The sequence below is a fragment of the Polypterus senegalus genome, chromosome 12 (assembly GCF_016835505.1).
Source record: "Polypterus senegalus isolate Bchr_013 chromosome 12, ASM1683550v1, whole genome shotgun sequence".
NCBI lineage: Eukaryota > Metazoa > Chordata > Cladistia > Polypteriformes > Polypteridae > Polypterus > Polypterus senegalus.
In genome coordinates this window covers 84,100,438-84,115,004 of record NC_053165.1, presented here as the reverse complement: position 1 = coordinate 84,115,004, position 14,567 = coordinate 84,100,438, and positions in this window count along the sequence as shown.

Here is a 14,567-nt window from a genome sequence, read left to right as displayed (position 1 = left end):
TTTTTTTGTTCTTTATTTCACCTTATATAATTTCTTGTATTAGGAATTTGTTAGTTTTCGCATACCCCTTGCGGTCAGAGCGCCCCTGGAGCAATTGCAGGTTAAGGGCCTTGCTCAAGGAACTCTTTTGGCAGTGACAGGGATTGTGGATGCCAGCGCAGATCCTTAGCCTCAGAGCCACCACTCCGACCCTATTTCAGTCAGTCCAGTGTCGGGGCACCTTATGCACATGATTAGGTAGACCACATTAGCAGATCTGCATGTGAATGAACCCTTTATTTTACGCTCCTGCTGGCAATGTGGTATAACTACCTGATCTGTCGTGTAGATATGTGCACAGGTGCCACACCTGTTCTGTAGGCAGGGAGATGTGCCACTTGCTGCCGAGCCACACATAGAGTTTCAGACAATCAGTTGTTTGAGGTTTGGTGGTTATCTGTCTGCAAGGAGGGGAGATTCTGGAATATATCCTTCAGTTTATTGTCTTTCTGTACCATAATTTTGCGAAGTGTTGCCAGATGTGGATGATAAGTTACAACTAGTGGGGCCCGGTTCTTGGTTTCTGCACCTTTGTATTCCAGAAGGTTTCCTTCGGGTATAGCCGTAGCTCTCCTGATTTGTAGGTCCGTTGATTTGGGAGTGTATCCTTGTTTGATGAGTTTCTGCACTTGTGTGTCCCGATCCATTGGGTCTGAGCAAATACGATTGTAACGCATTGCCTGGCTGTAGATGATGGAGTTCCGTATATGCTTTGGGTGGAAACTGTCATTTCTTAGATATGTCCGTCTGTCTGTTGGTTTGTGAAAAATTGACGTCATAAGGGTACCGTCCTTTATGCGAATGGTAGTGTCCAGAAAGCTGATTTCTGTTTGTAAATAATTTCATTTAAGTTTTATGTTGGGGTGGAATGAATTGTAATTCCTATGGAAGCAAAGAAGGTCTTTTTCGCTTGCGGTCCAGATTATAAGAATGTCATCTATGTAGCAGTGTTGTTGGGGTCTACAAACACTGAGAAACATTAAAGATTTCTTCTTTCAACTGCTCCTGTTAGGGGTCGCCACAGCGGATCATCTTCTTCCATATCTTTCTGTCCTCTGTATCTTGTTCTGATAACTCCATCACCTGCATGTCCTCTCTCACCACATCCATAAACCTTCTCTTAGGCCTTCCTCTTCTCCTCTTCCCTGGCAGCTCTATCCTTAGCACCCTTCTCCCAAATACCCAGCATCTCTCCTCTGCACATGTCCAAACCGACACAATCTCGCCTCTCTGACTTTGTGTCCCACCCGTCCAACTTGCGCTGACCCTCTAATGTCCTCATTTCTAATCCTGTTCATCCTCGTCACACCCAATGTAAATTTTAGCATCTTTAACTCTGCCACCTCCAGCTCTGTCTCCTGTGCCACCGTCTCCAGCCCATATAACATAGCTGGTCTCACTACCGTCCTGTAGACCTTCCCTGTCACTCCTGCTGATACCCGTCTGTCACAAGTCACTCCTGTCACTCTTCTCCACCCACTCCACCGTGCCTGCACTCTCTTCTTCACTTCTCTTCCACAATCCCATTATTCTATACTGTTGATCCCAAGTATTTAAACTCATCCACCTTCGCCAGCTCTACTCCCCTCATCATCACCATTCCACTGACCTCCCTCTCATTCACACACATGTATTGGTGGTCCTACTGACCTTCATTCCTCCCCTCTCTAGAGCAGATCTCCACCTCTTCAGGGTCTCCTCGACCTTCTCCCTACTCTCGCTACAGATCAGGTTGTCATCAGCAAACATCACAGTCCACGGGGACTCCTGTCTGATCTCGTCTGTCAACCTGTCCATCACCATTGCAAATAAGAAAGGGCTCAGAGCCGATCCCTGACGTACTCCCACCTCCGTCACTCCCACCACAGACCTCACCACTGTCACACTCCCCTCGTACATATCCCGTACAACTCTTACGTACTTCTCTGCCACTCCCGACTTCCTCATACAATACCACAGCTCCTCTCTGGTCACCCCTGTCATTTGCTTTTTCCAGGTCCACAAAGACACAATGCAACTCCTTCTGACCTTCTCTCTAAACTTCTCCATCAACATCCTCAGAGCAAACATCACATCTGTGGTGCTCTTTCTTGGCATGAAACTATCCTGCTGCTCCGTAATCATCACCTCACATCTTCGCTGAGCTTCCACTACTCTTTCCCATAACTTCATGCTGTGGCTCATCAGTTTTATTCCCCTGTAGTTACTGCAGTCCTGCACATCCCCCTTATTCTTAAATATCTGCATCAGTCCACTTCTTCTCCACTCCTCAGGTATCCTCTCACTTTACAAGATTCCATTAAACAATCTGGTTATAAACTCCACTGCCATCTCTCCTAAACACCTCCATGCTTCCTCAGCTATGTCATCTGGACCAACGGCCCCTCCATTTTTCATCCTCTTCATAGACAAAACTTACAAAATTAAAAAAGAGGCTATATTTTTATCAAAAGTCTAGAAGAAGAAATAGTTTCATTGAATCCATATCAGTGAAATTGGAAATTTTAGGAAATTATAATACAATTTAAATTTATTTAGAATCGGCATATTTTTCCCCGACTCCAACAACTTGACGATTGCTTCTGACTCCAATACAACTCCAACTCTACAGCTCTGGGGACCCCCTTAATGCTTTGACGTAATCTGGACTTCCCGGGAGACCCCATTACCCATTCCTCTTAATGATCAGGACTACACGGGGGACCCCCCCCCCCCTCCTTATTGCTCCAATCTGATTGGGACTTCACGGATATCGAGAGGGAAGTTTTGTGTAGTGTGGTGCACCAGGGAGGTTGGAGCAGATGGGAGGTTTTGGAGTTATCTGTTATTTGCTCATGAACCGTTTTGGTGCCGGTGCTGATGTATGAAAGCTGGTATCCATACTGAAGTCAAATTTCTACTACCGATCCAACAGTATAGCATAGTGGTGAGAGTCCAGGTCATGTCCGTGACCAATGTGACCTAAAAGAAGCAAGTAAATGTTAAATAGTAGAGACCCCAGAACTGATCCTTGAGTAGCAGGTCCACCTGTTGTTGAGCCACCATAATCCAGCTGATGGCCACAGTCTGTCCCCAGCGACATCAGATGCAAGGCAAGAACCAGTAGGTCTCCTAGATCTACGGTATAAAAACAAAAAAGAAAATATGCGCCTGAAAGACAAAACCAGACAGGAAACGTGTGCCTTCTCAGGTGCGTCTCAAGCCATCAGTCACGTTTGTACACGACACGCCCTCATTTTAAACATAGAGGGTCCTTCTGCTCCTCGGGCCTCTCTAAACAGTAGCGCCATTGTGGAACTTCCCGGCCCGTCGTTGACTTGGACGTTCCTTTACTTGGCGGAAAGTTACAGAGGAGATCAAAGAATTTAATTTGAGATGGGTGGATGGCCATAGACAGAGGACGGACTTATACAGACCGGGGCAACAGACGTCAGCTGACAGCGGGGGTTTCTCATTTCTCTTCTTATGAGTCTTGTCTCGTGTATCCATAAGCAGGAGGGCTTCAAACCGGACAGATCTTGTCTATGGAAACATCTGAAAAGTAGAACGATGCGGAAAGATGCTGGGATTTCTTGAGCGTTCGCTATGTGGAGAGATTTGTCAAGGATGTGCTTTACAAAATGAGCGTCCCCTGGCAGTCTAAAATAGGGCATCCTGTTAATCATATTTAATATAACCAAAGTACCCGGTGTTGCCCTGTTATATTTATATAATTGATTAAGATAGAGCGTGGGCACGGCCATCAGCAGTGTGTCTGTCCTTGTCGAGAGGTTTACTTACCTCAGCAGTGACATTCATGTCTCTGGTGACTCTTCCTGTGAAGTCAGTAGGCGGATTGGGAGGGCATGGGGAGGGGGTCCTGAGGTCGCTAGAAAGGGGTGTGTGGCGCTCCTGATATCTTTGCAAAAAGGACGAAGGTTCAAGTCTTTAGAGTCCTGGTGCTTCCTGGTTGCGAGACATGGACACTATCCAGTGGCCTGAGATGAAGACTGGACTCCTTTGGTACTGAGTCTCTTCGGAGAATCCTTGGGTACCATTGGTTTGACTTTGTGTTGCTCATGAGGTCCTGAATGAGGCACATGATAGCATTGTGAGGGAGCATCAGTTACGGCCATGGGGCGCGTTTCCCCGAGGGTGATCCGGCTCGTAAGATCTTCATTGTTGGAGACCCGAGTGACTGGACCAGACCAAGGGGTCGCCCACGTAACATCTGGCTGTGGCAGATAGAGGGTCATTTCTAGAGGGTGGGACTGGACCGCGTTTCTGTCTGGAGGGGTTGCAAACCGGGATCCTGAGCTGTTTCATCGTGTAGTGGGAGTGGCAACGCCTGCTCCCCAACTTGACTTGACTTGATTAAATTAAAATTGGTTTGTTTTTTTGCTCTCATTGCTGAAGGATCCATCTGACTTCTCCACTACTTCTTCATCACCGTCTCTGCTCTCATTTATTCTTATTGTGTCTGATTGGATCCCATAATTGTGGTAACTCCTTGCTGGGTTTGAACCCTGAACGCCACTTCTTTGTATTTCTTGGTTTCCTGCGGTTTCATAATTACCTGTAGATGTTTAGTCATATTAGAAGCTGGTTAGCTTGTGGAATGATTGAATCACTGACACGGCGTGGATCACGTTTTGTGTTGTTCCTTCCATATGTAACTCCATAAACTTGGTATGTCAAGTTGGTTTAACTGTAATATGCGAGGGGAAATCAAAATGTGAAGGTAATTTGAAAATTACGTGGTCATCGCAACGGATGGAAGCTGACGCAATACAACCCGGTCACAGTGGCTTATGGGTAGTTTGAACACGCACACAGCACAGAGCTCTGCCCTTAGTCTGGTCAAAGCCAGGGTCAGATGAACATGGACTCCCCACTGCGGGATTCCACCATTGATGAACAACACACCGTCACTGAGATTTCTTTGGGCAGATGGAGTGAAACCTGCTGAAATTCACCAGAGGTTGTTGGCTCAGCACAGAAGTGAAAACAGCATGAAGTTTAAGAACGGGTAAAACAATTGTAACCGACGAAGCTCCTTCTGGTGGACCACCAGCATTGTGCACACACGCCCACATCGACATGTCACCATCAGAGATTACCAATGCTGCACTTTTGGATATCGGCTACGGATCTGCACACGCCTTTGTGTTTGACGATTTGGGGTATCGAAACGTTTGCACAAGACGGGTACACAAACGGCTCAGTGATCTGCGCAAACCAACGTCCTTTCGGTGAGTTTTAGCAGGTTTCGCTCTCTCTGCCTTTAGAAACGGCGCCTTGTTCATCAGGGTTGTGATCCTGCGGTGGGGCGTCCATGTTCGTTTGACCCCTGGCTTCAACTAGACTAACGCGCAGAGCCGCCGCGCTGTGTGTCTTCCAAAGACCCATAAGCCTACGTGAACGTGTTGCATTGGGTCATCTTCTCCCCATTGCAGTTACTGCTTATTTTTCAAATTGCCTTTACATTTTCATTTCCCAACATACATACAAATTTACATGAAGATCCACTTTGGAGTAACGCGTTGGTTTTTTACAGTGTTGATCGTCTCCTTAAGATGGACAATAATGGAAGTAGAAAATTTCGTAAAAGTAGACAAAGCCATTTTTGAGTGTCGCACAATATTTGTGTTCGCCCCCTCATCACATCCCCGTTGTATCCATTGATTCATTGACGTGGAATGGAGTCTCCTGGGTGTTGTAGTCGACGTGAACATCAAGTGTGCCTCACAGGTTTGTGTTTTGGAGTGGGATGAAGAGTTAGGGGACACTGCAGTGATTGGTTCCTGCCTTGCGCCCTGTGTTGGCTGGGATTGGCTCCAGCAGACCCCCGTGACCCTGTGTTCGGATTCAATGAGTTGGAAAATGGATGGATGGATGGAGTTAGGGGGCATCACATTTCCTAACCCTGTTCTGTTTCTTCCCTAAAACGGAGAAGAAGACCCCTGACGTCACTTCTGCTCTGACGTCCCCAGCCCCGCATCTTCCACCTACTCAGCCATATGACGCACTCGCTAACTGGAAGTCGGCATTCATATCAGGCCCTGCTACAAAGGGGTCGGACCCCAAGGCAGCTTGCATTGACCGCTACCTAAAATACATTATTTTTTGGGCATTTATTTATATTTTTTATTTTATTAATAAATAGGAAATGACTTGGTTTTTCGCATACCCCTTGGGGTCAGAGCGCAGGGTCAGCCATTGTACAGCACCCTGGAGCAATTGAAGGTTAAGGGCTTTGCTCAAGGGCGGATCTCTTTTGGCAGTGATGGGGATTTGAACCGGCAACCTTCAGGATGCCAGCGCAGATCCTGAGCCTTGGAGCCACCACTCCGCCCCTTTAATATATATAGCCATGCACGTGTGAATGGGGGGCGTCTTCAAGGTGCCATTAAGATAAGGACACATGCAGCAGAGACCAGGGAAACACAGCCACCAACTGCATCTCTTCCTTGGCCAGAAGCGCCCAGGTCGAAACCCGCTGATGTCACTTCAGTTCTGTTCCACTGCCAGAAGATGGCATCCACCACAGAACCACTAAGCTTAGAGCTCGGACCTCCTTAACAAACTTACGGATGCAGCCTGAAGATGAACAGAGACATTTGCGGACTTGTAATGTCTGCAGTAATTCTGGCATTGAATGGGGTACCGGTTAGTCCTCAGCCTTTTACCTCCCTATCTTGTGTTTTCTTTTATTACGTATATAAATATTGTAAGAGATCATAAAGGGGTTTGGCTGATGATCCCCGCATAGTTGTTGAAACTTGTAGAAACAGTTCGTCGTGGTTTCAGACGTGAGTCCAGACACAGGCTGAGGAAATATGGCGGTGGAGAGGATTATAAGACTGGATGGGCCTGAAGGGGTAAGCGGACACCAGAAGTGACATTAGATATCCTGGTGGTGTTGATCTTCTGGTCTGCAGGTAGAAGAAGAGGAGAGCCATTAGGTGACAGTGCCAGCACTCGACTCAGGGTGGTATTACCATTCGACAGGCTTTGAAGTTGTCTCCTACATGCACATATATACCGTACATGAAGTATTTTAACACCATCCATCCAATCATCCATCCTCTTCCGCTTATCCAAGGTCGGGTCGCGGGGGGCAGCAGCTTGAGCAGAGAGGCCCAGACTTCCTGAGATCATTGAGGTGGTCAAAAAACTCCTTGGGTGTGGATGAGCTATGCCCGGAGTTCCTCAAGGCTCTGGATGTCCTAGGACTGTCTTGGTTGACACGTCTCTGCAACATCGCGTGGACATCGGGGACAGTGCCTCTGGATTGGCAGACCGGGGTGGTGGTCCAACTACAGACGGATCACACTCCTCAGCCACCCTGTAAAAGTCTATTCGGGGGTTCTGGAGAGAAGGGTCCGTTGGATAGTCGAACCTCGGATTCGGGACGAACAGTGCGGTTTTTGTCCTGGTCGCGGAACAGTGGACCAGCTCTACACCCTTGGCAGAATCCTAGAGGGTGCATGGGAGTTTACCCAACCAGTCTACATGTGTTTTGTGGACTTGGAAAAGCCGTTCGACCGTGTCCCTCGGGGAATCCTGTGGGTGGTGCTCCGGGAGTATGGGGTACCGGACCCCACTGATAAGAGCTGTTCGGTCCGCATTGCCGGCAGTAAGTCGAGCCCGTTTCCAGTGAGAGTATTTTAATACAAACCACCAAAAAATGAATACACAACCAAAGTTCTCACTCCTATATACCCTCCAGCCAGGAAACTTGGCACAACTGCTCATCGTGCCAAAACAGAGACCTAAAGTAGGATTGCGTCGTTCCATGTGTTGTCTAGCCGGTCTGCCCTGGCAGAATGTTAAGAATGTAATTAGCATCATATTGTTCTTAAAATAAACCAAGCTTTAGAAAAAAAAAAATGAACGATCGCATGCGCCGAGTGCGCCACATCCTCGACATTCTTCTGTCTGTTCCATTCTGCGTCTGCATTCCAAAACACGTGTCACCGTATTCTCCCAGTAGAAGTTACCCCAAGTCATTTGTGTAGACCGACGACGTGAGTCAGTCAGCAAAAAATGAAGTGACTTTCAGAGTTGAAATTAGACAACCACCATCACGAAGAACTTTCATAATGCTTAGCAGCAGCATCAAAGATGGATGAGAAGACGAGAGAAGGCGTGCGTGCAGCCTCCTGAGTAGAATATGAGGCCTTAGGGATGTGGCGTGGCGTATGACCTCATCCACATCCAAAGACAATCAGTCTGTTCAACGGGTGAACAGAAGTTCCTGTCTTTCAAACCCAGTGGTAGTCATAGAAATGAATAAGAAGTAACCATCTTTGTTTTCTCGGCCTTTCCTTCTCTTACCTGCTGAGTTCTTCTTTCTGCTCTCCTCTCAACTCTTCACTCAGTGGATATCCGAGGAGAAGTGTCTTTAAAAAAAACTTTACTTTAGTGGAAAAATGGGTCGTTCAATTAATAAATGAATAAATATATCTAAACAAAATATAAAAAACACAAATACAGTGGAACCTCGGGTCACGAACGTCTCTGAACACGTACAGATCGGGTTACGACCAAAAAGTTTGCCAATCTGTTCACGACCCCACACTCGGGCGACGAACAAGCCAGTTTCCCTTCCCGTTCGTACGCGCCGATGATTTCCGCACGTGTTCAGTCTCTCCCTGTGTAACACGAATGTACGTTTAATGTCACTGTGTTCTGTACAAGAAATTATTTTATAAATGTAATCACATGAGCAGGCCAAAGTCAGCATACAGAGGCTAGTCCGCATTTAGAAACCGCTAGTCTAGCAGTTTGGAGGATGAAGGGGATAACTGCGAGGGTAGGGAGACCAGAGAGGGGCCGCACGTGGAGCAGACGGTATAAACACTTGGACAAACAGTCAAATGCTTCGAAGCTGACGGACGAATGAGTGATATCGTCATTTGTCCCGAAAACCCTTTCAGCGCAGCGACGGAAAATGGCAGACTGTATACATCAAGCTCCCACCTTGGTATTGTCATGCTATAGCTTCCTCCGTCTGTAATGCCAGTAAAGAAAGCGAAGTTATTTTCTCTTATGTGATCTTTACCGCCATATCACTATGGGAGAGATATCGCCTTTTAATATCATATCTCTATATTTTTCGGTTACTTAAAACGCCACAATTATAAAAGAACTTATTCCAATTAGGGAGCTGTATCGCCCCCTAAAGGAAACCCCCCGTACAGTACGTTGTTCTCGGCCAGACGTGCATCGTGCAGAGGGCCTTTACCTCAAAACTGTAACCTCCTCTCCACCCAGCTTCCTGCTCACTTCCTTCATGCCAGACCTCAACTCATGCAAGGTGAGTTTTGTTTTTGGTTGTTGATGGTTAGTTTTTGTATAAATTCAGGATTTTTCAAATGTTCATTTTTTTCCCTGTGTTTACAGTGAGCGGTACGTAAGGCTGTAGCGTGAACTCTTGCAATGTTAGTTTTCTCTGTTCAAGGTTTTCTCCGTGTTATTCAATGTTTTTACATTTAGTTTACTATTACACTGTGCATTCTATGGTATAATTAACTAATTTTGTGCTTAAAAATCTTTAACAAATGTCGCAGTAGAGGTTCTGATCCACCTCTTGAACCCTCAGGTACCACTCCAAACACCAAGTAAAAGTCCAAGACTCTTTTATTTTCTTATAATGCAGCGCACTAAGCACCCTCCACTCCACACTACTCATAAATAGCGATACAGTACTCCAATAATACACTCAGTCCTCCACTCCCAGACACTTAGCCACCCTTCCTCCCAGCTCAGCTCGCCGTCTGGGAGCTCCCACAGTCCTTTATACTCCCTGACCCGGAGGTGTCCCTGCCCAACAGTCCACAAGTCCTTATTCCATCCGGGTCAGGGTAAATAGTCCTTATCTTTACCCCGGAAGCACGTCGTTTCTTCCTGTCACGGGATTATGACGCACTTCCGGGATATAGGGCATATATGAGTCCACGGGCCTCCCGACACCGACTCCCAGTGGTCCCCAAGGTATCCAGCAGGGCTGTGCATAAAAACTACATAGTCCATGAGGCCCTGCTGGAATTCGGGGCCCGTCCATGCTGTCGGGAGAGCTCCTCCAGGCAGCCTGGGGGGGGGTGAGGGCCGAAATGTGAAGCCAGCCATCCACCACAAAAAATATATACAGTGGAACCTCGGTTTGCGAGCATAATTCGTTCCGGAAACGTGCTCGCAATCCAAAACACTCGTATATCAAAGCGAATTTCCCCATAAGAAATAATGGAAATTCAGATGATTCGTTCCACAACCCAAAACTATTCATATAAAAAGGATTAATACAAAATATAAAGTAAAATACATAATACAAATTAACCTGCAATTTACCTTTAAAAAGAATCATGGCTGGTGTGAGTTTCTAAACTCATGTGGAATTCCACCCAACGGGACGACACGCTGAAGAGTGTCCAAAGCAATCGCAGTCTCCCAGCGCTGTAGCAGTTCGCCGTATAAGCGCATCCAAAAAGATTAAGGAACATTATAAAGATCCCGCTGCAATAAATAACAGCGCTGTTGTTGTATCAATCTGAATAAACTGGTGTTTATTCAGCTGGTGTTAAAATACTGAGACTCAGCTTCGTGTTTTGGGGAGCAAGATGAGGACTCGCACTTCACAGCGCGCACACACAGTCACAATGCTGTAGTAAACAGAGAGAGGCGCTGGACGAGCGAGATAAGGAGAGAGAGAGAAGCGCTGTAAATAGAGAGAAGCGCTGGGCGAGCAAGAATAGGAGAGAGAGAGAAAAAGACGCACTGGGGGAGCGAGCGAGATAAGGAGAGAGAGAAAAAGACGCGATGAGCGAGCGAGCGAGATAAGGAGAGAGAGAGAAAAAGACGCACTGGGCGAGCGAGCGAGATAAGGAGAGAGAGAAAAAGACGCGATGAGCGAGCGAGCGAGATAAGGAGAGAGAGAGAAAAAGACGCGATAAGCGAGCGAGCGAGATAAGGAGAGAGAGAACCACCATCAGCTCAGTTGTGATCACATGACGCTCAGCAGACAAAGTGTATCCATACTACTCGTATTGCAAGACATCGCTCGTTTATCAAGTCAAAATTTATTAAAAATTTTTGCTCGTCTTGCAAAACACTCGTAAACCAAGTTACTCGTAAACCGAGGTTCCACTATATTTGCATACAGTTCATACGGTCCGGAACGGATTTCATTGTATTTACATACAATCCTTCGGGTCACAACCAAATCGGGTTACAACCAGAGTTTTGGAACGAATTATGGTCGTGACCTGATGTTCCACTGTACGACAAACTCCAAAAATATTAAAAATTGATGACGTAAACAAAGCTGACATCATTCATTCACAATTAAAAACTGAGCCAAAAATTGAAAACGAATAGAAATCCAGAAATAACTGCAATAATCGAAAAGACTGCAAAAGGCTAGAAGAGCGCAGTTAATGCTAACTAAGTAATGGGGAGCTTAAACAGAGGACTCCGGCAGGATTCAGACCCCTTCACGTCCTACACGCTTCATTGCAGTGTCGTGCGTGAGCTCGTTCAAAAGAGCGCCTCCATCGAACAAGCTCATTCTTCTAAGAGCGGTGAACTTCACGTAACGTATTTGCAAGTGAAGAACTTGAACGTGTGCGAGTTCAGTTTTAGGTGACATTCTGGATCGGGTTTAGGTCCGGATTAAACGTTTGACCCTGTAATTTTGGGCTGGAGCTGGAGCTGAATTCGGTATTCGGCTAAGCAGAAATAGTGGATTTTTATGAATATTTATTTCGTACAAATTTTTTGCCATTTATTTGTATTCAGAAAAAATAACATACGGTAATATCAAATCGGCCCTGTCTGCGTCTGCCTGCTTGTGCTTAAGCTCCATTAAAGATCTATAAAGTTTACCCAACCTAGCAAATACCGAAACACAGAACTGCTGCCACACTCCTAGCATTGCGACCGCTACTATTGTTTAGCGTCCTCTTCGTTACGCGCCGGTCATGTTACGAGACACGCCCACTTTCTCTGTATGCCCATTTCAAGACGTACCTCACACATGGTTAAGGGTAGGATTAGGGTAGAGTTATCTTACTCTGGAGTAATGACGACGATTGAGTAGGCTTATTGCTAATACATTTACAAAACTCTCGGAAAACAGGTTTATATTTTGTCGTTATGAAGCTGCACCCACGTGGTGAAGCTCCGCTTTTGCTTTTAGGAAAATGTTGGACTTCGCAAGGCCACTTTGTATTTTTCCCCATTGGACACGTAATATGTGATGCAAATTTTGACCGGCAGCATAACAGGTTAGTTCACCTACACGCTGGCTCCAAAGTCACCATTTGTGTCACACGGTTGGAAACAGAACGGTAATTTATATGTATACTTGCATCTATTTAATTTCGGGAGGATATTAGCATATATGGCTATACATGATTGTTGCTGGGTACAACTCAGTAAAGTGTATTTAAATTCAAAAGTCTTCATAATTGTTGTATTTTATTCAAGAACACTGTAATAGCCAAATATAAAGCATGCAAAATTGAAGAAAGTAAACTCGTGGGTCATTTATTTTCACGCCTTCAAAAATACAAAATGAACCGAACATGAACTCGTTCAAAACTGAAATGGGGAACTAGGAACGTGAATTGATTCATTTGAATCTGTGTAAACTGAACTTGGAGAGAGTTCTTGGGAGGTGTCAAATTGCGCAACGCTGCTTCATTGTGTTTACATTTCATTTAAAATGGGAGAATTTGTTATTTTTGCCCATCAATCTACACTTGATAACTCATAATGACAAAATGAAAACCTGTTTTCCAAAAGTTTTGTAAATGTATTGCCAATAAGCCTACTCGATCATCGTCATTACTCCAGAGTAAGATAACTCTACCCTAATCCTACCCTTAACCATGCGTGAGGTACGTCTTGAAATGGGCATACAGAGAAAGTGGACGTGTCTCGTAACATGACCGGCGCGTAACGAAGAGGACGCTAAACAATAGTAGCGGTCGCAATGCTAGGAGTGTGGCAGCAGTTCTGTGTTTTGGTATAGCTCGGTTGGATCAACTTTATAGATCTTTAGCGGTAGCTCAAGTAGGGCAAGCGTTTCGTTTTATGATTTTTGGTTCGCCCACTGCTGTGACAGTTTGATCTCAAAAATGTGAAACCTGAGTGCCAGAAATGTTGGAAACAAACTCAAAAAGAGAAGCCAGACTAAGCAAGGGTCAAAACACTAAAAGGTCTGAGAGTGATAAACTTCTTAAAAGGCACACCCTGAGTACGACGCTAAGCCGCGTCTGTTGAGGAAGGCAAAGGGAAATCACGCTAACTTTCTGTCCTTGGTATGGCACCACTGAAAATGGCATTGAGATGAATAACACAAGTGGAGGTCTCACAATCATATCTTGAAGGAGCCACGTCCCGCAGGGAAGGCCGTCATCAAGAAAAATTCTTATGAGGTAAAGAGAAGGAAGCTGCAGTGTGGACTGGAACGTGGAGTTTTAGGACAATCTGTTTTTGGTGAACATTAAAGGGGAAAGAAGAATTAGAAAAAGAAACAAAATGTGTGAAATTACAAGATTAAAAAACGCTGACTATCGGCACCACCCTCTACCCCAACCCTGTGAGAAACAATAAAAAACTGGAGAAAGTGACTAATTGAAAAGGGCAACGGACTAAGAAAGGACAACAAGGAGGAGGAGAAGGAGGAGTTCCCGTCATCGCTAACCACCAGATGGTTGTGTTGTGAGTCACAGACATGATGAAAGGGTGTATGAGGCCTCCAAACGAGGCCTCGTAAAGCAGGCCCAGACCTTCATTGGCAGCGCAGAAGAGGCTGATGCCAATCCAGGCCAGTCCCCCAACTGCTACCTGCAGGCTTAGGCCTAAACAGACCTAAAAATGAGGAACCACTAGTAAAAATACAAAGATCAACCTCACCCCAAAATATTTGAAATATACAGATTGGGCCCAACCGCTACCTGCAGACTTCGGCCTAAGCAGGCCTAAAAATGAGGAACCGATATTAAAAATGAGAAATACAAAGATCAACCCTACTCCAGAATATTTGAAATACACAGATTGGGCTCAACCCAGTCCAGGCCAGTTTCCCAACAGCTACCTGCAGGCTTCAGCCTAAGCAGACCTAAAATGGATACATCATCATCATCCATCCAACCCACTATATACTAACTACAGAGTCACGGGGGTCTGCTGGATCCAATCCCAGCCAACACAGGGCACAAGGCAGGAAACAACCCCCAGGCAGGGCGCCAGCCCACCGCAGGGCGAGACCTAAAATGAAGAACTGATATTAAAAATTTGAAATACAAAGATCAACCTAACCCCTAAATATCTGAAATACAGAGATTGGTCTCAACCCAATCCAGCCAGTTCTCCAACACCTACCCGCAGGCTTCAGCCTAAGCAGACCTAAAATGAAGAATGGATATTAAAAAAATTGAAAAGGAGTGGAAGGCAGCCATGAATAGAATACACACGAACTCCACATCTGTAAGGCATTCAGTCATTCAACTTAAAATCGTTAATCAAGCACGTTTATCTTA